This window comes from Chiloscyllium punctatum, chromosome 34 (assembly GCF_047496795.1).
Source record: "Chiloscyllium punctatum isolate Juve2018m chromosome 34, sChiPun1.3, whole genome shotgun sequence".
In the NCBI taxonomy this organism is placed as follows: Eukaryota; Metazoa; Chordata; class Chondrichthyes; order Orectolobiformes; family Hemiscylliidae; genus Chiloscyllium; species Chiloscyllium punctatum.
In genome coordinates, this window is record NC_092772.1 from 76,288,500 (window position 1) to 76,312,241 (window position 23,742).

Consider the following 23,742-nt stretch of genomic DNA (forward strand, 5'->3'; position numbering starts at 1 on the left):
ACAGCGAGGGAGGGACATGCGCGCGCACACACACAGCGAGGAGGGGGACACATATTCACAGCAAGGGAGGGAGACACACACTCACACACAGAGTGAGGGAGGGACATGCACACACACAGCGAGTGAGGAACACGCAGCAAAGAGGGGACACACAAACACATAATGTGAGAGTGTGACACGTACACACTAGAGGAAGGGAAACACACACACAGCAAGGGAGAGAGACGCGCAGGTGCGCGCGCGCACACACACACACACACAAACACACACACACAGTGAGAGCACACACAGCGAGGGAGGGACACACACACAGCAAGCAAGAGACACACACGCAGACAGCGAGCGAGCGACACACACAGCGAGAGAGGGAACACACAGAGAGCGACGGACTTGCTGAGACACGCAGCAAGGCAGGGACATGCACACACACAGTGAGGGAGGGATATGCACATACAGCGACAGAGGGACACGCGCACACATACAGTGAGGGAGGGACACACACACACAGCGAGGGAGGGACACACACACAGCGAGGGAAGGACACACACACAGCGAGGGAGGAACACACACAAACACACACAAGCACAGAGCGAGGAAGGGAAGGATACGCACACACATAGCATGGGAGGGACGCGCGCGTGCGCGCGCGCACACACACACACACACACACACACGGAAGGAGGGACAAGCACACAGACACGGCGAGGGGCAGGGCATGTGTACAGAAATTGACAGGAAGCCCGCACACACAGGGAGAGGGGACTCGCACTTACACGGCGAGAGAGGGACACATGCACACACAGCAAGTGGGGATATGCACGCACACAGTCAGGGAGGGACACACACACACAAAGCGAGGGAGGGACACGCACACATACAAACAGTTAAGGAGATACACGCAGACAAACAGCGAGGGACAGACACAAAGACACACCGTGAGGGAGTGACACTCACATACACATCAAGTCGGACACATACTCACAGCAAACGAGGGACACGCGCACACAGCGAGGGTGGGAGACGCACACACAGCAAGGGGGAACAGGCACTCACACACGCACAGCAACAGGGACACACACACACACACACACACACACACGGCGGGGGCGCTGACACATACACAGCAAGGGACACGCACACACACACAGCGAGGGAAGGACACACACACACACACAGTGAGCGGGGACACGCACACACACAATCAGGGAGGGACATGCACGCACACACACAGAGCGAGGGTGAGACATGCACACGCACAGCAAGAGAGAGACATATACACACAACGCGAGGGAGTGACACACACACAAACAGCGAGTGAGGGACATACACACACACAGCGTGAGAGGGACATGCACAGACATGGCGATGGAGGGACAAATGCAAACACAGCAAGGGGGTCATGCACTCACACAGCAAGGGGAGATGAGCACACACAGTGAGGGGGTTATACACAAAGAGCAAGGAAGGGACACACACACAAAGCGAGGGAGGGACACGCACACAAACACACAGCCAGGGAGGGACACGCGCGTGCGCAAGCACTAAATGACTGACACACACAGCGAGAGAGGGACACGAAAATACAGCCAGGAATGGACATGCACACACAGTGAGAGAGGGACACACACGAACACAAACACACGCACAGAGCAAAAGAGGGACATGCGCACACCCAGCGAGGGAGGGACATGCATACACCCAGCGAGGGAGGGACATGCACAGACACGGTGATGGAGGGACAAATTCAAACACAGCAAGGGGGTCATGCACTCACACAGCAAGGGGAGATGAGCACACATAGTGAGGGGGATATACACAAAGAGCAAGGGAGGGACACGCACACACACACAAAGCGAGGGAGGGACACGCACACATACACACACACGCACACACTCACATACACTGCAACAGGGACACACATACTCACAGCAAGAGGGGAACACGCGCACACACACACACAGCGAGGGAGGGACACACGCATGCACAAGCACAAAATGACTAACACACAGGGAGAGAGTGACACGAACACACAGCCAGGAATGAACATGCATACACAGTGAGGGAGGGACACACACAAACACCAACACGCACACACACAGCGAGGGAGGGACACGCGCACACAAATGGCGAGGGAGGGACACACACACACAGTGAGGGAGGGACACGCTTGTCACAGCGAGGGAGGGACACGCACACACAGCGAGGGAGGGACACACACAAACACAACGGGGGAGGGACACGCATAACACAAAGAGGGAGGGACACACATAACACAACGAGGGAGGGACACACACAAACACAATGAGGGAGGGATACAAACACCGCAAGTGGGGGACACGCACACACAGCGAGGGAGGGACACGCACACCACAAGTGGGGGAAACGCACACACAGCAAGGGAGGGGCACACACACACACCAAGGGAGGGAGACACACACACGCACACACACAGCAAGGGAGGGACACGCACACACACAGTGAGGGAGGGACACGCATACACACAGCGAGGGAGGGACACGCAAACTGCAAGTGGGGGAAACGCACACACACCGAGGGAGTGACACACACACACACACACACACACACACACACACACACATAGCGAGGGAGGGACACACTCACACACTAAGTGAGTGATATGTATACACACACATACAGAGCGAGGGGAGGACACCCTCACACACTCACAGCAAGAGGAACACACACACAGCAAGCTTGAGACACGCAGACACAGTGAGGGTGAGACGTGCTCAGAAAGTGAGAGGGGGCACACACACACAGTGAGGGGACACACACACAAATTGGGGGAGGGAGACATGCAGACATATGCGCACGCAAACACACACACACAGTGAGGGAAGGACACTCCCACACACACACAGTGAGGGAGGGACACGCTCACACTCACAGTGAGGGAGGGACAAACACACAGTGAGGAAGGGACAAACACACACAGTGAGGGAGGGACAAACACAAACAGTGAGGAGAGTTACACACACACAGCGAGGGAAGGGGACATACACGCATACATACACACACGCATACACACACACACACAGAACAATGGAGGGACACGTGCACACACAGTGATGTGTCTCCTCGGACTTGTAATCGTCCAGCTTTCACTCCAGTCTGCTCCCTCACAGGGTCACCGTCTCTGTGACTCCCAGGTACAACTAGGCCTCGATCCTCAGTGCGGATTTATATTCTCCCAGGTGGGAGTCAGCCTCAAGCTCCTGCTCCAAGTTGCTCCCTCACACGGTCACTCCCTCTGTGACTCGGTGCTGATTTCGAGCCTCCTGCTCTGCTTTTTATCCAACTCCAAGTCCCAGTCGGCCTTAACCCTCCCTGCTGATTTATATTCTCCCGCTTTGTGCTGCACTCGCTCAGGTTCTCTCCCTTTATGATTCCCAGGTAATGGTAGGCCTCAAGCCTCAGCTGAGATTTATAACATCCCATTCCGCACTGTTCTCTTACAGGATCGCCGTTATGCCTGGCAGAAAGTGGGAAAGAGGAGGATTAGACAGAGCAGAGGGTGTTACAGTGATTGAGGGAGCTCTAAGGGATGAACAGGTTATCTGGGGAGCGAGGCAGACCTGCAGTAACTAAAGAACGTTTCTGGAAGACACAGCGAGAGTTGCAGACACTGAAGAAAACAAAGGAAATAGAGAGATGGTGGCTTGTTCATGACGGAGTAGTAGAGTCCAAAGGGCTTCAATGTTTGGGAGAAGATTTATAGCACGGGTGCTCGTTGTTGTGGTTGTGTTCACCGAGTTGGGAATTTGTATTGCAGACGTTTCGTCCCCTGTCAAGGTGACATCCTCAGGAAGCCTCCTGTGAAGCGCTTCTGTGATGTTTCCTCTGGCATTTATAGTGATTTGTATCTGCTTCTTCCGGTTGTCAGTTCAAGCTCTCCACTGCAGTGGCCGGTATATTGGGTCCAGGTCAATGTGCTTATTGATTGAATCTGTGGATGAGTGCCATGCCTCCAGGAATTCCCTGGCTGTTCTCTGTTTGGCTTGTCCTATAATAGTAGTGTTGTCCCAGTCGAAATCATGTTGTTTGTCATCTGCGTGTGTGGCTACTAAGGTCGTGTCGTTTCATGGCTAGTTGGTGTTCATGGATGCCAATTGTTCACTGTCTTCCTGTTTGTCCTATGTAGTGTTTTGTGCAGTCCTTGCATGGGATTTTGTACACTACGTTGGTTTTGCTCATGCTGGGTATCGGGTCCATCGTCCTGGTGAGTTGTTGTCTGAGAGTGGCTGTTGGTTTGTGTGCTGTTATTATTCCTAGTGATCGCAGTAGTCTGGCTGTCAGTTCTGAAATGTTCTTGATATATGGTAGTATGGCTAGTCCTTTGGGTCGTGGCATGTCTTCATTCCGTTGTCTTTCCCCAATGCATCTGTGGATGAAATTGCGTAGAGTTTGACCCCACCCCGCAGCTCACCAATAGGATAAACAAGACGCTGAGAAACCTACAAAAAAAACGGACAGATAACCAGGTTTGACCTACAGAGAATGAAACCTGAAAGCAATAACACCCTCAGATTCTATGCACTGCCAAACCAAACATCCCACTCAGACCAATAGTATCACTACCAGGGACACCATCACACCAACTGGCTGAAGAATTACAGCAGAAACTGAAACACCTGTTCAGCGGATCCAGTCACTCTGTACAGTCAACACAGGAATGCTTGGACATCATCAGAAATACACACATAGACAAGGAAGAAACGATGGTCTCATTCGATGTAACGGCACTGTTCACCTCTATCGACCAAACCCTAGCCAGAGAAACAATAGCCAACCTGCTGGACTGACATAACAGCGAACAGGACGGGGAACCTATCAACAAAGACGGCATACTCAAACTACTGGACCTGTGCCTCACAACACACTTCACATTCAACAACCAAATATATGAACAAATCAACGGCACACCCATAGACTCACCCATCTCTGGACTCATAGCAGAAGCGGTAATGCAAAGATTAGAACAAACAGTCTTACCGCAAATTCAATCCAAACTCTGGGTCAGATATGGGGATGACACCTTTGTAATCATTAAAAACACAGAAATAGAGAACACATACCAGATCGTCAACGCCACACTCACAGGAATCCGATTCACTAGAGAGGAAGAAAAGGACAACCAACTCCCATTCCTAGACGTGATGGTACAGAGAACACCGAACGGAGAATTCACCACAAAGGTTTACAAGAAAGACACACACATAGACCAAGTCCTGTTCTACGAAAGCAACCACCCCAACAAACACAAAAGAAGTTACATCAAGACACTGTTAAAAAGGGCCACAACACACTTCAGTATACCAGAACTGCAAAAACAGGAAGAAGAACACTTGTACAAAGAATTCACCAAAAATGGATACCCGCGCAAATTCATCAACAGATGCCTCAGGGAATGACAACGGAATGAAGACATGCCACGACTCAAAGGACTAGCCACACTACCATACATCAAGAGCATTTCCGAACTGACAGCCAGACGACTGCGACCACTAGGACTCATAACAGCACACAAACCAACAGCCACTCTCAGACAACAACTCACCAGAACAAAGGAACCAATACTGAACATGAGCAAAAGCAATGTAGTTTCCAAAATCCCATGGAAAGACTGCACAAAACACTACATAGAACAAACAGGAAGACAGCTAACAAACGCATCCATGAACACCAAATAGCCACGAAACGACACGACCAGCTATCCTTAGTAGCCACACATGCAGATGACAAGCAACGTGAGTTCGACTGGGACAATACTACTATTATAGGACAAGCCTAACAGAGAACAGCGAGGGAATTTCGAGAGGCATGACACTCATTCACAGATTCAATCAATAGGCACATTGACTTGAACCAAATATACCGACCACTGCAATGGACAGCTGGAACTGACAACTGGAAGCGGCAGATACAAATCACTCGAAATGCCCGAGGAAACATCACAGAAGCGCTTCACAGGAGGCTCCCAAGCACTGAGGATGTCACCTAGACAGGGGATGAAACATCTGCAACACAAATTCCCAGCTCGGCGAACAGAACCACGACAGTGATCACGTAACTATACGGGTAATTCAGAGGCACGGGCTGTGAATCCAAGGCAGTGTTTAACGCCCTACCACAGCCGATAACAGAGCTTATATTCGAATGACAAAAATTGGAATAAAACCTAATTTCACTCATGGAAGCCAGAAACCGTTAAGATATATTTTTATTATTTTGCTGATAGTCTTTGGTAAAGAAATTTAACATTGTTATCCAGTCCGAACTCAGTGTGACTTCAGAGGCACAGAAACATTTTTGGCTCCATTTTGTCTTGAAAAATGGCCGCGTGGTCAAGGACAATTAGTGATGGACAACAAATGCTGCCCTTGCCCATGATACTGGCATCCCGTGAAAAAAACAGCATTAACAGTGAAATAAACCAAGGAACGGTAGGTGCTAGAGATCGAAAATAAAATTCTCCAGCGTCTGAAACTGTTGGAGAATCTCAGCAGGTATGGCAGCCTCTGTCAGGAGAAATGCAGATAACAGTTTGAGTCCAGCGACCCTGCTTCACAGCTGAAAGCAAACAGGGAAATAATATTATTTATTCTGGTATCATGGATGGGTGGGTTGGAGGGAAAGGTGGGGGCTAGATGTAAATTGAATGGATGGAGGAATGGCGAGAAAAAGAGAGGAAAAGAAATGAAAAGTGAGCAAAGGGATTGCTGATGATAAACTGAAAGGAAAACAAAATGGCAAGTTATTCTCACATTTCCCCATTTCCCATATTCCTGAATATCGCATCCATTTAGATATGTCCCTGTTTAATGTGAGTTAGGTTCCCTCTATCTCTCTTCTCTGGTGGTGCCCTTGTAGTTGCTGAGATGTCGAGAAAGGTAATGCTGCATTGTCAACTGCTTCTTTGGAGAGAGAACGTCTTACTGTGGGAGTGTGCAGAGATGCAATGACTTTCTCAGCCAGGAAGAGAAACTCAGGAGTGGAAATAGTTTTCAACACTGAGCGCATGCACGTTCCGTGTGGGGAATTGATTTGTTCCTGTCATTGCAAAATCAGTGGAGTTTCTGTGGATGCTTATCTCGGGTTTGTATTGTCAGCTGCTGGGTCTGGTGACCCCACTCTATACACTGCATTTACAGAGTGTCTGGGTCCATGGTAAACAAATGGAGATGAGGCTCCACGGAAGGAAAACTCGATAAATAGGGAGGTGTAGGACAGTACATTATCTTTCCTGGAATTTCCCGGGACATTTGTCTCAGCTGGACCAGGTGTCGGGTACGAAAGCAGTTTGTTTCAAAATTGAGGTGGTCACTGAGCTGTGTCCCCTCCTTCAGTTTACTGTGTAGCCTCACACCACTGACAGGACTGTGCTGATGCTCCCCATAAATTAAACTGGATTAATTCTGGAACTTTGCAGGCAGGAGTGAGTAACATATCTATCATCACCGGAGTGCAATCCTCCGATATATTCACTTTCTGACAGAACCCATTTGTCTGCTGAGAGCAATATACTGTGTCCATCTCCCTGAGGAAGATGCTGCAAGAAACTTCCAGAAATTAAAAGGAACAGAGTGACTGGTGTAAATGAGGAACAGCAGGAAATTAGAATTAAAAAAAGGTATGCCTTTCAAAATCTCATTGAATTTAAGGTTGGTATATTGCTGCATCTGATGAGCTACATCCCCGAGTATTGAGGAGGTGGCAGTAGAGCTCATGAAAAAATTACTGATTATTTTTCGAAGCTGGTTAGATTCTGGAAAGGATCCTCCAAACTTGATAGCAGCTTTTGTAAACCTAAATATATAAAAAAGGACGGAGAGAGTAAACAGCAAACTAAACAGTGGTTAGCTTGATGTAAGCTGTGAGAAAAAACATTGGAACCTTTTGTGAGGAATGCGACAACTAGACACTTGGAAAATAATGGCATGATTCGGTAGAGTCAATCTAGAGTCAGGAAGGGGAAATGATCTCGATCGTTGATAAACCTGCTGGATATTGTGGAGATTGTCCGTTGTGACATCGACAATTGAGAACCAGTGGGAATGAAGTATTTAAATTTTCAGCAGATGTTTGACATGTTAGAGTCCATGGGTAGGTAGGGGTGGAATACACCAAATGTATTAAAAGTTGGATAATCGAGAGAATGAAGAGAGTAGTATAATTTTCTGGAGTGAAGGATCAGTGTTTGTGCAATAGCTCTTCACAAGATATAAAATATTTCAGATATGAACAACAAATATCATCATTCACATTTATGTTCATTAAATGGTGAGAGGTTGGGAAGTGCTGTTGTTGAAACAGACCTGGATGTGTTTGGTCATAAGTCACAAACAGAGTTTTTACGCAGCAGGAAGTAAATGATATGTGGCTCTTCATGCAAAATGATTAAAGTACCAGAGTAAATGTATCTTTCCAAATGATTCTGTTTTGTTGAGAGACTGTTAGGGTTATTGTGTACAGGTTGAATCAGCTTTATAAATAATGATCTTGTCAGCGATTCAGTCCAAAGGGGTTCCACCAGACTAAACATGATGCTACCATGAGGCGAAAGTGAAGACATTTCTGCTTAATAAAGTATGTTAAGGTGTTTGTGAGTTTATATTTAAAAAATGCTGAAGCACATTGAGTGTTGAAGATACAAAATTGCCTTATTAGATCAATTAAAGGAATGCCCAGGCAAATTCACATTTCCTATGTATTGGAGTGCAAATATATCTACTGTAAATATATTGCTCGTGACTGTTCTAGTCGAGGAGAGATCTGCCCGGTAACAGCATGTAGATTGTGGTTTTTGAGGGTGGTGGTGGTGGGTGGTTCAGCCAGTTACAGTATTGCAAATGGACAACGCAGCAGAATCATCCATGGGCGATGAGATCAATAGCTAGTGGTGCCAATATCCAATCCAGTCCAGTAGTTTTTGTGAACTGAAGGAACCATACTGAAAGGGGTTAAATGGAGCTGTTTGTTCAGTGACTGTGATTGATGCCAGTCTCCATGGATCCTAGTTGTGTCACTGGATGTTTTCCGTCTCCTATTAGTAAGGGACCTCTTGCAATGTTTTATGCCATTGTAGCAGCAGATGCATCAACTCCAACGCACAAAGGGACACAGCTGCAGAGACACAAAAAGGAGATTTAAATATCTGAGAATAGTCTGGAATGATCAATTAATGGATCAGAATCTGAGAACATTAGACTGGAAAGCGGCAACAATGGACAGGAGTTTATCTGCGGGTTTTTTCTTTTTTTCCTGGTCTTGGTCAACATTACTAGATCGGATATGGTGTGCACTGCTGATTATCCAGGCGGGTTTCTATCCTATCCTCGCTATTGTTGGTGTTCCTGGTAAGTTTCTTCATCTCAATCCATTTATTAATCTCTACGACCATGGCGAACTTCGTTGCTATTTCTGTTATCTGTATTTGACAAAGTCAGAAACTATTTGTCTTCAGTTTCAAATGCAAATTCCATTAATTGCCCACAAATTTCAGAACCGCCCTCACAAACATCTGAGAACAAGACTGTTCACAATACCGAAGTATCTTTCTTCCCTGAATTCATTTATGTCTCGGTATTCTGTCCATCATCAAACCAAAGCACTATCAGCTCGATTATATGCCCAGTCACCATTTTGGCTTCAATGCTGACGCTTAATTATCCATTATCTATGCTTCAGTAAAATTCAGACTCTATGGTTCCACCTCTCTTCTAAGCACTCTTTCAGTTGCAAATATTTCGATCACATATTTGTCCTTGTCTCTAAAATAACTTAATGACAGGAACACTCTCTCAGAGCAGTAATGTCGGAAGAAATGTAATTGAGATGCACAGGTTATTACACAGAAAGACACTGTTCCACATCCTACCGCAGACGATGTCAGAAAGTAAATACACAAGACAGGAATTTGGAAAAAAGCAAGTTTTACTAATAACAACCATTACATCTCCAGCATTTACGTTTATCTATTTCACTGATCTCCTTTGGTAATTAGATCTTGCGTTACTCTCTGGTCTGGCTTAAGATAGATGTGAGACCCGCAGCAATGTGCTTGGTTCTGAACTGCCTGAAAGAATGACCTCGCAGTAAATGACATTTGGTTAGGTCAACAAATGCTGCCCATTGTCAGCGATGCAGACATTCCAAATAATAATATAATTAAAGGTTATATAAAACAAAGAATGATGCAACAGATCAGAAACAATAAAGAACGAGAAAGTGCCAGACAGACTGAACAGATTTGGCAGCCCCCTCGGGTCGAGAGAAAAATAGAATTGGCAATTCGATTCATACATCACAACTGAACACAGTTGGGAAATAGTGTGATTGATGATGGTGACACCGACATCTGTTATGAAGGGGAGAAGGATTGAGTTGAATAGATGGAAAGAGAGAGAGAGAGAGAAAGAAACAAACAAAGGGATTGTTGATGGTCAGCTTTGATGGAAATAACAACTGAAATTAAACATTGCTTATGTTTTTCTTGTTCCCATATTATTGATAAGCATGACCGTGTAAGGTATATGTCAAAGTCCCTCCTTAAATTTATTTATGTCTGTTGTTCTCTCTTCCCTGAGTGTGATCATCGTCTTTTATTCAGTAATGGGATGCTGGCCCAGTATTTAATTCCCTTTCCCCGTTGTCCTTGAGAAGGTGTTGGTGAGCTTCCTTCCTGACCCACTGCAGTCTGTGGGCTGTATGTAGTCAGCGCTGAGATCCATGCGGATTCATTTCTTTGAGGTTTTGAAGTGACTGATATAACTTAGTGGCTGGCTTGGCTATTTCAAACTGCAACTGAGAGTTAACCATATTTCTGTGGAGTGACATGTAAGCCCGACCAGCTGAAGATGGTAGATTTCCTTTCCTGAAAGGCATGACGGTGCAAGGTAGGACAATCGACATTGGTTTCATTGTTTCATTTGATTCTTAATTCCTGATATTTTATTGAATTTAATTTCCAACATTTGCGTTGTGGGATTCGGATCCAGTGTCTGGGTCAATACCTGATTCCCTGGATTAATATTCGGAGATAATACAGCTAGATCATCGCCTCCTCAGTGTCTCCATTCAACTCGAATGGCAACAGTGATGTTATTGGTGTGACTTTGCTTCATAAGGCAAATAAATGATTGGCAAAAAATGCCATCCTTCTCATTTTGTATTTATGAGAAGGCGAGATGATGGGAAGTGCTCTTGGTGAAAAGGAGCTCGATGTCCTTGATCATGAGACACTAACAGAATTCATGCAGAGCAGTCGGGTACTGGCAGGTGGGACTACATTGGGTTGAGATATCTGGTCGGCACGGATAGGTCCGACCGAAGGATCTGTTTCCATGCTGTGCATCTCTATAACTCTATGACTCAGCAAGTAATCAGCACAACAACTGAGTATTATCGTTCATTACAAAATGATTAAAGAATAAGAGTGAAGACACCGTCCTGCAGTTGTGGAGTATACTTGAGACAGTATTTTCTTTCATTTATAATCAATGATCTCCTTGCTACAGAGAGACGGTGTAATGGAGTTTCACCAGACTAATCCCTGCGGTGATGGTATCATGAGGAGAGTGTGAAGGAATTTGGCTGCCCTTTCCTTACCTCTCACCGTTAGCTCAAGATGTTTAATTTGCGACTGAATTCTTGCCATCTCTGATTCTGTTGGTTTCTCCAGCAAGTTTAATTGACGAGATACCGCTGTAATTATCTCTCCTTTCCTCACAGAAGCAGTCAGTTCCAATTCCAACTTTTCTGCTAATTCTAGCAACTTGGTCTTATTCATTTTTCGTAAAATTTCCAAAGTCACTGCATGCACACCCAGAAAACGTTTGGCTACTGAACTAGCCATTACTATTCTAAGTTTTCTCAAGCCAATCAAACTAATACCCAATATGAAACATTTGACTTTCGATAAAATGCAGAAGAGAGGGAAAAAAGAAAGCAGCATATCAGAGAGTAAAAAGAAATAATGGCAAAAGAGAAAGCAACAGGGGAGAGAGAAAGAGAGAACATTTGAAGAACAAAAACTGACATTTAAAAAGATAAGTCAGTTTAAAAGGCTGGAGATAACGGCTGAGGGTGTGCTTAGTTAGGAAGAGAGTGGGCATGAGCAAGCCCCTGGTAGTCAGAAGCCTAATGAGAATTTGTTTGAGTATGTTCAAGCATCCCCTCAATTTGATGAGAAGAATATAATACCCTTTTCATCTCATTTGAAAAGTTGGCTAAGCAAATGCAGTGGCCAGAGGCTATGTGGATTTTGTTGATCCAAACGAAACTTGTCGGTAGGACTGGTGAGGTATTCACATCCCTATCAGAGGAGGTATCTGGGAGTATAAGGAGGTTAAAAAAAAACATTTTGTCTGCATAGGCAACCTTTCAGGAATTTAATGAGGGATCCTGGTGAAACCTACACTGAGTTTGTAAGGATCAAACAGACTAACTTCGATAGTTGGATAAGAGCTTTAAAATTCAAGCAAAGATATGATGCCCTTAAAGAGGTTAACACTTGGAGGAATTCAAACTGCCTGAAGTAGTGCAAACTCAGGTGGAAGAGCAGAGAGTGTAAGCAGCAAGGTGAGCTACTGAAATGGCTGATGATTATTGACTGGTCCATAAACTTGGTTTGGCTTCCAGAACCAGTTCTGGTCTCTGAGGGACAGAAATTGGAGCAAACAGATATCCTCATGTGCAAAGGGAAAGGTAGATCACAGTGTAGATCATAAGGATCATTTACCACAGTAATAAAGAAAACCTTGAGGGGGACAAAGAAGTTAAAAACCTGTCGTGTTTTCATTGTAAAAAAGAGGGCCACACAAAATCACAGTGTTGATGGGCTGGGAGAAAACCAGATGTAGGATAACCAAATAAGCCTGGAAGTTTTGTTGGACTCGTAACAAAAAGCATAAGGGAAGGTAGGCAACTGCCTCAGAGTGTACAAAATGATCAGTGGACGTGCCAAATCTGCAAACAAAACTTACATGAAAGTTTATTCACCTAGGCCAGGAGTAATTGGTAAGAAGGTTTCAATATTAATTGAGACAGGATGTTTTCCGTCTGTAATGCTGAGGGGTGAGGCTTTATGCACTCTTGAGAGACTACTTCCAGAAAATGTGCTGGTAACAGGAATTCATAGTGAGGCAAAAAGTGCTCAGTTATGTAAAGTGAGGCGATAGTGTCCAGAGAAAATTGGAGCATGTGCGGTAGGTGTACTAGACCCCTAACTCTCAGCTCTAGGAATAAAATTTGTCCTTGCAAATAATATAGCTGTTTCACTGGTAGGCGTGCTGCCTACTCTAGTTGAAAAGCCAGTGGAGATGCAGGCAACTGAAGACCTGGAGAAGGTTTATCCAGGAATTTCCCCTGATTGCATCACCAGAAGATCACAGATGCACAGGTTTAAGCAGGATAAAGGCACAGATAACGAAGCTGACGTCGAGTTATACGAACGTTTCTTTTTGATCAGTTAAGTGGAAAACAGAAGGAGCAAGTTGGAAAAAATGAAAGTATTTTTAGCTCTGCTAAGCTGATTGAATTACAGCAGAAAGATGTGGAGTTACAGAAGTTATATCAAAAGATATTTAGCAAGAAAGAGAATGAATGCATTCCTGTGTGTTATTACTTAACAAATGATGTTTTAATGCAGATATGGAGATCAGCACACATTGAAGCAGATCAGACGTGCACAGAAATTTATCAAATTGTTTTGTCTGTTGGGTATAGAAAGGAGGTGCTGCGAGTGGCACATGAGATCATTTCGGGGTGAGGACATTACAGGCTGAAATACAAAGATATTTTCACTGGCCTGGAGTACACAAAGATGTAGTGAATATTGCCAAATGTCTCAAACATGTCACACACGCAGTAATAAAACCTGCAACTTTAATACCTATTCCAGCATTTGAGGAACCTTTCACAAGAGTCTTGATAGATTGTGTAGGTCCACTATCGCAAAGTCGAAGTGGGAATAAGTATTTCTTAACAATAATGGGTGTGTCGACTAGATTTCCAGAAGCAGACCCATTATGCTTCACAGCTAAAACAGTTGTAGAAAAAAATACTTATTTTTTACGTAGGTACGGACTACCAATAGAGATCCAGACAGATCAAACCTCACATCCGAACTATTCAAGAAGGTGATGGATAACTTGGGAATAAAGCAATTCAAATCTGCTACGTAGTATTCGGAATCAATGTGCGCATGAGCGAGATGGCATCAAACAGTGAAAACCATGTTGAGGGTTTATGGTCAGGAGAATCCTGATGATTGCGATAAGGAAATTATTTTTGAACTATTTGTGATCAGAGACGCACGGAATGAATTGACTAAATTCAAACTATTTGAATTAATTTTTGGGCATGAAGTAAAAGGACCGTTAACATTGGTTAAGGAGAAATCAATAAGGCAGAATTCAGAGACCACCCATTTAGACAATGTGCCAAATTTTAGGGAACGATTAAGTAGAGCTGGAGAGTTAGCTAGACAACAGTTAAAAGTATTGCAGCATACAAAGAAAAAAGGAAGTGGATCAGAAATCACAAATTCGCAATTTTGCAATTGGGAATAAGGTATTGGTGTTTCTTCCAGTAACAGTTGAGCCTTTAGAAGCAGATTTTAGTCTCCCTTATCAACTTGGGAAGAAATTGAATGAGATGAACTACTTCCTACGGACATCAGAAAGGAAGAAATCTCACAGAATGTGTCATGTGAATATGCTCAACAGGTATTTCGATAGGGAAGGATAGCAAGAGGAGAAGGTATTAATGATTACAGCACAGAAGGAAGACCCACGTTCAGAGGATTCTGAATTGGACATTCCTAATATCAAATTGAACAATGAGAAAGTGGCCAAAAATTGGGATAAATTATTGAGTTACCTTCCACAAGAAAATCATAGTGACCTGAAAGAGTTGTTACGGTATCTTGGAGAGATGTGTGGAAATAACCTGGGAAGTAAGAACATAATTGTGCATGATGTAGACACAGGAGATGCTGTTCTGATGAAATAACATCCTTAAAGGCATTATCCTCTAAAGTTGGCACAGGTTCAGAAGGAAATAGAGCACACGCTCCAAGATGGAATAATCGAAATTAGTTACTGTGCTTGGAGCTCATGTATAGTCATGGCGCCAAAGCCAGATGTTACCCAGCGGACATGTGAGGAACATCACAAACTCAACTTTGTTCCAAAGACTGATGCATATCTTATTGCCTGTTTGGAGAACTTTGTCGAAAAAGTGGGAGAAGCTACTTACATTTCTAAGTTGGACTTGCTCAGAGGCTACTGGCAAGGACCTCTGTCAGAGAGAGCAAAGACAATTTCAGCTTTCGTAACACTAAATGGATTGTATCAGTTGAAAGTTGTGGCATTTGATACGTAAAATGATCCAGCCACCTTTCAGAGACTGATAATGAGGTCAGAGACTGATAATGAAGTCATTGTCGGATTACCCAACTATGTGGTGTACATTGATCACATGGTAGTTTTTAGTCACTCATGAAAGGAACATTTACAGCATTTATCGGACATGTTTGATTGACTTCAGAAGGCAGGCTTGTTGGTAAACCTAGCTAAAAGTGAATTTGAGAAAGCCAAGCCACGTTTCTGGGTCACGTTATTGGACATGACCAATGGCCCCATGAGATACAAAAACGAAAGTAGTTGGGGAATGTTCCACACCGTCGACAAAAATAAATATGTAATAGTACGGTTCCTGGGAATGACTGGAATGCACTGAAAGCTTGTGACAAACTTTAAGCGGTGTGGCTGCTCCACTCACCGAATTGTCAAGGGCAAGAACTCTCAGTGGACAGAGGACTGTCAAAAGACATTTTCCAGCCTAAAACCTGTGTTAGAGACTGCCCCAATATTAGCTACTCTCGATTACACGAAGTCTTTCAAGGTGGCTATCGATGCCAGTGATGTGGGTATTGGTTCAGTGTTCTTGCAGGAGGATGATGAGGGAATAGAAAGACCGATTGGGTGTTTTTCTGGGAAGTCGAACGTACATCAACAGAAATGTTCAACAGTGAAGAAAGAGACATTAAACTTGGTGTTGGCATTACACCATAACTGTGTTTATATTACCAGCAATGCATCTGAAACAATCGCATACACTGATCACAACACATTGACATTTGTGGAAAAAATTAAAGACAAAAATGCCAGACTGTTTAGATGGAGCTTGTTGTTGCAGCCATTCGATCTGACAATTATGTTTGTGGCAGGTCGCGAAAACGTGAAAGCTGATGACTTGCTGAGACGAGAATGAGATACGGAGGTGTTCGGTGGTGGGCATACAGCAGCCTTGTTTTGTATGGGTTTGTGCATGTTTGAATGTTTACAATTAGTACAGTATATCTGTCAGTTTTAAGACCACGAACTGGGTCTGAAGGGTTAAAAATGCAGCCACCTTTTATCATTGATTTTTTTTAAGAGGGGAAAGATGTGTCACAAAGCAAGTCCCTTTTTGTCTAAAAGCTGTTCCTTGGCTCAAGTAGACTCTGTCCTTGGTTTTCTTTTTCAGAGGAACAATAAAACGGGGCCAAGCTCCAATCAGAGCTGAAAAGTGTGTTGGTGGAAAAGCGCAGCAGGTCAGGCAGCATCCAAGGAGCAGGAGAATCGACATTTCGGGCATAATCCCTTCCTCACTTTCTCCAACCTTCGATCAGTCTGGTTTGGTACAGAGATGAAAAGTACTTTCAGAGGTCTTTAACTATATGGAAATAGATGAGTCTTCAGCCCAAGGTGGCCATGCTTCATAAGTGACCAGTATAATGAACGGAGAGTGGTGAGCTATTTTAGCTGAACTCGCTGAGCCGAGCAGTTTTCAGTTGAGTCTTGAACTGGGAAGTTCAACTGGGAGCTGTGTGGAAACTCTCACTCTTTTCTGACCTTCAACTTCAACCTTGCAGTTAGTCTTCCATTTATACTGGTTTTTATTGCGAGTTTGCTTATTGGGACAGTTGTGTGTATTCGGAATAACATAATTAAGTCTAGCTGAATCGGTTGAATTCTGACGTGATTTTTTATTCTATTCTTTGTGTTTCATTGTGTAATTTTATGAATAAAGTTTTTGTCTGTTTCAAAATCTAGTAGTCAACCTAGCTAAATTACCTCCGGTAATTTTCATTGTACACTTACCGAAACAAATTGCAAAGGTATGCTCTGGGCTGCCTGCTTAAAAGTGTTTGGAGTAGTCTAACCTAGTTCATAACATCTCGGAGATGGAAGATGCCTCCTTGGGACTTGGCACAAACCATTCACTTTCCCTCCTCATGGTCAGCAAACCACGTTAACATAGCACGAGTGTACCATTAGCAATGGAGCCAGGAGGAACAAAATGGAGCAGTCTGTCTTTGCAGTCTATGGCTCATTGGTTTGTCGTGTTGCAGCAACAATGACATCCTCCAATTTCAGTCTAACAGTTTGGATGGGCGGAATGGCCTCTTCTGTTCATGTGTCAGTGTCTGGAGGAACTGAATGTCTTCCTCCTGGCCCGAGGGCAGAGGTTCAAGGACTTCAGTGGGCAACCCTTAGTTCCTGCCTATCAGCACGCTGTGCAGACTAGACTCTATCTTCCTGGGTTATAGGAGACAAACAGAAGGCTGGAAGAACACAGCAAGCCAGGCAGCACCATGAGCTGGGAAAGTCAACATTTCAGGTATAACCGTTCTTCAGAACTGGGTTGGGGGTTAGGGTTAGCTGCAGATAAAGAGGGATGGGAGTGGTTGGGGTGGGGAGATCAGGGGGATGGTCAGTTACGGCTATGTGGACACAAGTGGTTGGTGCAACCTGGTTGGGCGATGGGAGGGATGAATCCAGTTGGGAGCTGAAAGGTAGGGTCGTTAGGTGAAATGGAAAATCTCCCAGTCACTTCCTATTTCAATTCTCTTTCCTAATGCCTTTCCGACATGACCATCCTTGGCCTCCTCCATTGCCACAATGAACCAAACCATAATTTGGAGGAATACGATCGCATCTGTCACCTGTGCAGCCTGCATCCCGGGGACTCAACATTGAATACTAATTTCAAATAACCTCCATTCCAGTCCCCTGACTCCCTTCCCAAACCCTCCCCTCCCGTCCATTCCTCTGAGCCACCTTTTGTCCAGCTACCAACTGGATTCAGCCCTTCGATCAACAACTCGCTGATACCTTTATCTGTGTCCACTTATCCACACCTCGCCACTCTGCCTCCTCCTCCCTCACTCTGCCCCCTCCTTCCTTTATCTATACCCCCTTACTCCCATCCACAGTCCTGACGAAGGGTTATATTCAAGGCATACACGTTTCAAAGTCTTGATGCTGCCTTGCTTATTCTGTTCTTCCAGCTTCCTGCGTGTGTATTTTGGATTCCAACATCTGCTTTTATTTTAAATTGTCTTCTTGTGTAATAGGCAGGAGTGAGTGAACGCATTGCACCTCTTGTTATCCAATAGATCTGATGGGCTGAATGGCTTTCTTATATTACTGTGAAACTAGCTAGAGTTGCTGAAGGGGTTCCTCTTTCTATTAACCGTGGAAATGTTTAGTGTTCAGCAGTGCCTTTAATTCATGTTCCCTATACATCAACAGCACAAGCTTGAATGTTGCCCAGATTTGATTCTTCAGTACCTTCGGAGGCGACCCATTGTTCTCAACATTTTATAATCTTCAAACAATATCCCCACCTCTGATTGCATGAAAGAGGGAAAGACATTGATGAAGCAGTTGAAGTTGTTTGTGCCTAAGAAGCTACCCTGAGGATTGCCCACAGAGATATCCAGGGACTGGGAGGATTGATGTCCACCAGCCCCATTGTGCTCTGAATGATTCAACCAGTGGGGAGTTTACAACTGATTCTCATCAAGTTCAATTTTGTTCAGCCTCCTTGACATCTTGCTCAATCAAATACTGCCGTGATATCAGGGCCAGTAACTTTACACTGTGTTCATATTTTCTATCCATGTCAATAGGCCAAGGTATATGTGTGGGGAGTAGTTCCTTCTCTCAGGGAATAGTGATGGTTGGGGCCAGACAGTTAGGGGAGGCTACATCACTGAAATGTTTGGGGGGGTGTGAGTGGGTGTCAATGGGTTTTGACCCGTCAGAGAGTCGACAGCTACAAAAAATTGGGCATGAACGAGAAATTGCGGCCGAGTGCAAATCAGCCCTGACTTACTGAATGGAAGTGCAGGTCTGAGGGGTTATGTAGCATTGTTTTATTCCAGTATACCCCATAGTCCAGTCACTTTGTGACCTCTTCCATTTCCTGTGTTACAGACTTCAAGTAGCTGAATAGATTGAACCTGTTGCTGTGTAACTGGATACTGATGTTGCATGATCTGGTTACAGTTTTATAGGCCCGATGGCTTATTGGCCTCCTCCTGTAATTGTATGTCAGTCTCCACGGGCTAAAAAGCCTCATTCTGTTCTGCTGTAACTGAAATCCATATCGACTGAATCTACTGACAATGGAGAAATTGAGCACAGCAGATGCTGGAGATCAGTGTCGAAAAGTGTGGCACTGGAAATCACGGCAGGTCAGGCAGCATCAGAACAGGAGAATCGATGTTTTGGATGTTCCTGATTAAAGGCTTATGTCCGAAACATAGATTCTTCTGCCCCTCGAATATGCCTGACCCGCTGTGCTTATCCAACACCACATGTTTTGAAATCTCCTGCCCCTCACAACTTAATCTTCCTGGTGACATCTTCCACTTACTTGAAGAGAATTGTCAGGCACAATCTTCCTCGCACAAAGCCACACTTACTATTCCTAATCAAAGCCTGTCTTTCTAAATCCATGTACATCTTATCCCTCAGAACCTTCTCAAGTAACTTACCTACCACGGATGTTAAACCTACTGATCTGTAGTTCCAAGGCTTTTTATTGTTCAGTTCTTCTTGAATAAGGGCACAACATTTGCTATCGTCCAGTCTTCCGGGACATTACCTGTGGTTACTGATGATAAACATTAAAAGCCAGGGTCCCCGCAAATTCATCTGGAGCCCCTTGAGGTGTTCTTGGATATATCGGGTAAGGACCATGAGATTTATCCATTTTCAAACATTCTAGTACGTCCAAAATCTCCTCAACTATGATATAGATTGGCTCTAAGATATCACCACTAACTTCCTCAAGTTCTCAAGTCAACATGTCTTTTTCCACGATAAACATAGAGTAGAAATATTCGTTGAGGGCTTCACCCATCACTTATAGTTCCACACATACTTGTCCACATTGGTCTTCGAGGGGTCCTATTTTCTATCCTGTTTTGATTTTTTAAAAATATATTTAAAGTACCATTTTGGATTCATCCTAATCTTCTCAGCCAAGGCTCTTTCTTGTCCTCTTTTCACCCTACTGATTTCCTTCTGCCGCAAACTCCATTATCTCTTATATACCTCCAGGAATTCTCTTGATCCCAGCTGCCTGGACCTGAGCCACGCCCCAAGTTCGAACATGAACCTGTGGACCAGTTTTGTCCCTCTCCATAACTATTTGAAAATTAATAGAACTGCGGTTAATGGTCACAAAGTGCTCCCCCACTGTTAACTCAGTCACCTGCCCTGCCCTATTTCCTAAGAAAATTTCGTGTTTTGTCCCTTCCCTAGTAGTACCCTCTGTATATTGCTTGAAGAAACTTTCCTGAAGCTTTTATCAGATTCTATCTCATCAAATCCCTTAACGCTCTGGCCATTCCAGTCTGTATTCGAAAAAATAGAACCCCTATTATGAAAACCCTATTGCTCTTGCAGGTGTCCCCTCTCTCCCTGCATATTTATTACTCTCATTTCTGTTGACTATTTGGGGGCCTATAGCACATCCCCAATCACCTCACGAACACCTTCCTATTTCTTAAGTCCACCTACAAAGCCTCACTGGGTGATTCATCAGTTATTTTATCTCTGATTACTGCTGTGGTACTCCCCTTAATCAGAAATGCAACTCCACTCCCCTCCTTCCACCATCTCTGTCTCACCTAAAGCAACTGTACCCTGGCACATTAAGCTGCCAGTCCTATCCATTACTTAGCCATGTTTGTGTAATGGCTATAATATACCAGTCCCACCTACATTTCCACGCCCTGTGTTCATTGGCCTTACCTGTATTGAAATAGTGCAATTTAATCCAAAAGGCATTTCTCTCTGTCATTTTCCAGCCTAAATTTACTATTTCTATTGACTCTATCTCCTTCCAGCCTCGCACTTGTCTCCCTGCTCTTGAGGATACCACCGCCTGCCGATCTAGTTTAAACCAACCCTCGTAACACGAGCATAACTAGCAGCCAAGATATTGGTGTCCCTTCCAGTGCATGTCTCGGACGGTAATCTCCCTCTAATGAGATGAACACTGTCAAGGTTTTTTTTAATGTTTCTCCGAGTTCTCTGTAATCTCGCTCCAGAACCTCGGCCCTATTTCAACGGGTATCATTTGTGCCAACGAGCATAATGATTTCTGGATGCTCACCCAACCCCTTGTGAATGTTCAGCATCCACTTGGAGGCATCCTGGACCCGAGCAGCGGGGAGGTAACCCACCATCCTGGATTCCCGTTTGTGGCCACAGAATCTCCGAATGTCCCTCTAACAATCGACCCTCCTATCTTTAACGACCTGTTTACCTTTACCCTTTCCTGCTGTGCCCCTGAGCCAGGGGCAATACCACCAGCCTGGCTATTGCTGCTTTCCCCTGAACTGACATCACCCCCAACAATCCAAAATGGTCTACATGTTATGGAGAGGAATAGCCACAGGGGATTCCTGCACTCTCTGCCTACTCCCTTTGCCATTCCTGGTGGTCGCACAGCTACTCTCTACCTGGAATATGACAGGAAGCAAGGAACGCCTCTTGGATTAAATTGTGTTTATTTAAATACAACAGGACTGACAAGTAAAGCTAATGAACCGAGGGTGATGAACGTTGACTGGAATATTGCAGTCATTAAAGAAACATAACTAGGGGTGTGTCTTGGGTGTGGCCACCACGCTAAAGCACTTATCTATGAAGTTCTGAGTATCTCAGATGACCCTGAGTTCATCCTAAATAACCTTCAGCCCAACAGGTCCGTACCAAGCCTCCAAAGAGCAGCCCACCCAGACCCACTCCCCTACACTACAGGCAAATTAGCACGACCAATTCACCTAACCTGCAAATCTTTGAACTGTGGGAGGAAACCGCATCATCCAGAGGAAGGCCATGCAGATACGGGTAGAATGCACAAACTCCACACAGACAGTTGCCCGAGCCAGGATTTGAACCCTGGTCCCTGGCACTTTGAGGGAGCAGTGCTAACCACTGAGCCACCGTGCTGCCTAGCTCCAGCTCCCTAACACGGACTCCCAGCAGCTGAAGCTGGGTGCACAGTCCACACGAATAGTCATCAGGGACAGTGAAAATCTCCGTGAGCTCCCACATGAAACAAGAGAAGAGTGCGACTGCCCTGACTGCCATCTCGACGGCTATAACAATAAAGTTAAAAGGACTTTATTTCAGTTTCCCTGTACATATTTCTGAGCTGGAGCTGTCCGAAGCCTCTCGTGTCAAAGCCTTACTGCTTACTCTGCTACAACGGCATGTCTCTCTACCTCTCCACATATAGATTTGGCCAGCGAAGGAAGGAGACACGACAGTGATGCAGTGTTTAGGCCTTCAGGACACCTTGACTTCTGGCCACTGACTACCAGGTCCCCAGTGCAGGTCTCTGCTTGGCCTTGGAGGGTGTCTTGCTGAGGTCTTCCTTCTGGTAGTGGTGACTGTGTCAATGGAAATCCTCACCCCGACAGACAATCCGTGTTGGTGCAGCCCTCTCGGACTTTCTGTCTATGAGTATCGCGTTTATGAATTCCTTGAATCCCTCGAGAGAGGTGATGTTCTTGTGAATACAGGGCTATTGGAAAAGATGACCATTAGACATAGGGATAACAATAATGTCTGTCCTCTAAATGAGTCTGCGTTTCCTTCGAATCGGTTATTTTTATTTTGTTAATCCCCATTCCACTTTTCTGCAATTTCCCCGTAACACTTGTATAAAAATCTGTCTGTCTCAGCCTTGAAGATATTTAATGACCCAGCCTCAACAGCCCTCCAAATCTTCTACAATTGTTTCTCTCTCACTGATGTGAGACTTGGTGGTCTTTAATCTGGTGATTTGCCCACTCTATCTTGCATAAACTTCCAATTCTTCCTCAGCTCCTGTGTCAATTTGCTCAAGGGTCAAACAGCCACTCTCCCTAAATCCAGTAACAGCTTCTCCAAACTCAAGATCGATTCGGAGGATGTATTTAACATATTCCCTGTCTCTGTGGACAGACTGTCCCCTTAGTCCCTAACACTCCCATTCTTTCCCACGTTAGCGTCTTCCCCTTAATACACCAAAAATATGACTTTGGATTCTTGCTAATCTTACCCGCTAATGTTTTATCATCCCTCCTCCTGCTCTATCGCTGACTTTTTAGGTTAGCCCTCCACTTTCTGTATTCTTTTATGACATTCATTGACCTGCTCACTTGGAACCTGCTTTAAGCTTCTCTTTCCTTTTTCATCCTGTTCGGGATTTGTGTCGACATCTCAGGTTCTCTGGGCTTGTTTTCCTAAATTTTATCTTCGGTGTAACATGCTGGGCCGACACTGTCATCAATTCAATTTTAATCAAATGATCCCTCAACCCCCACCCCAACTTGTTCTGTTACAGTTTCACCCAGAAGCAACTGCACTTTGCCCAGATTCTGTC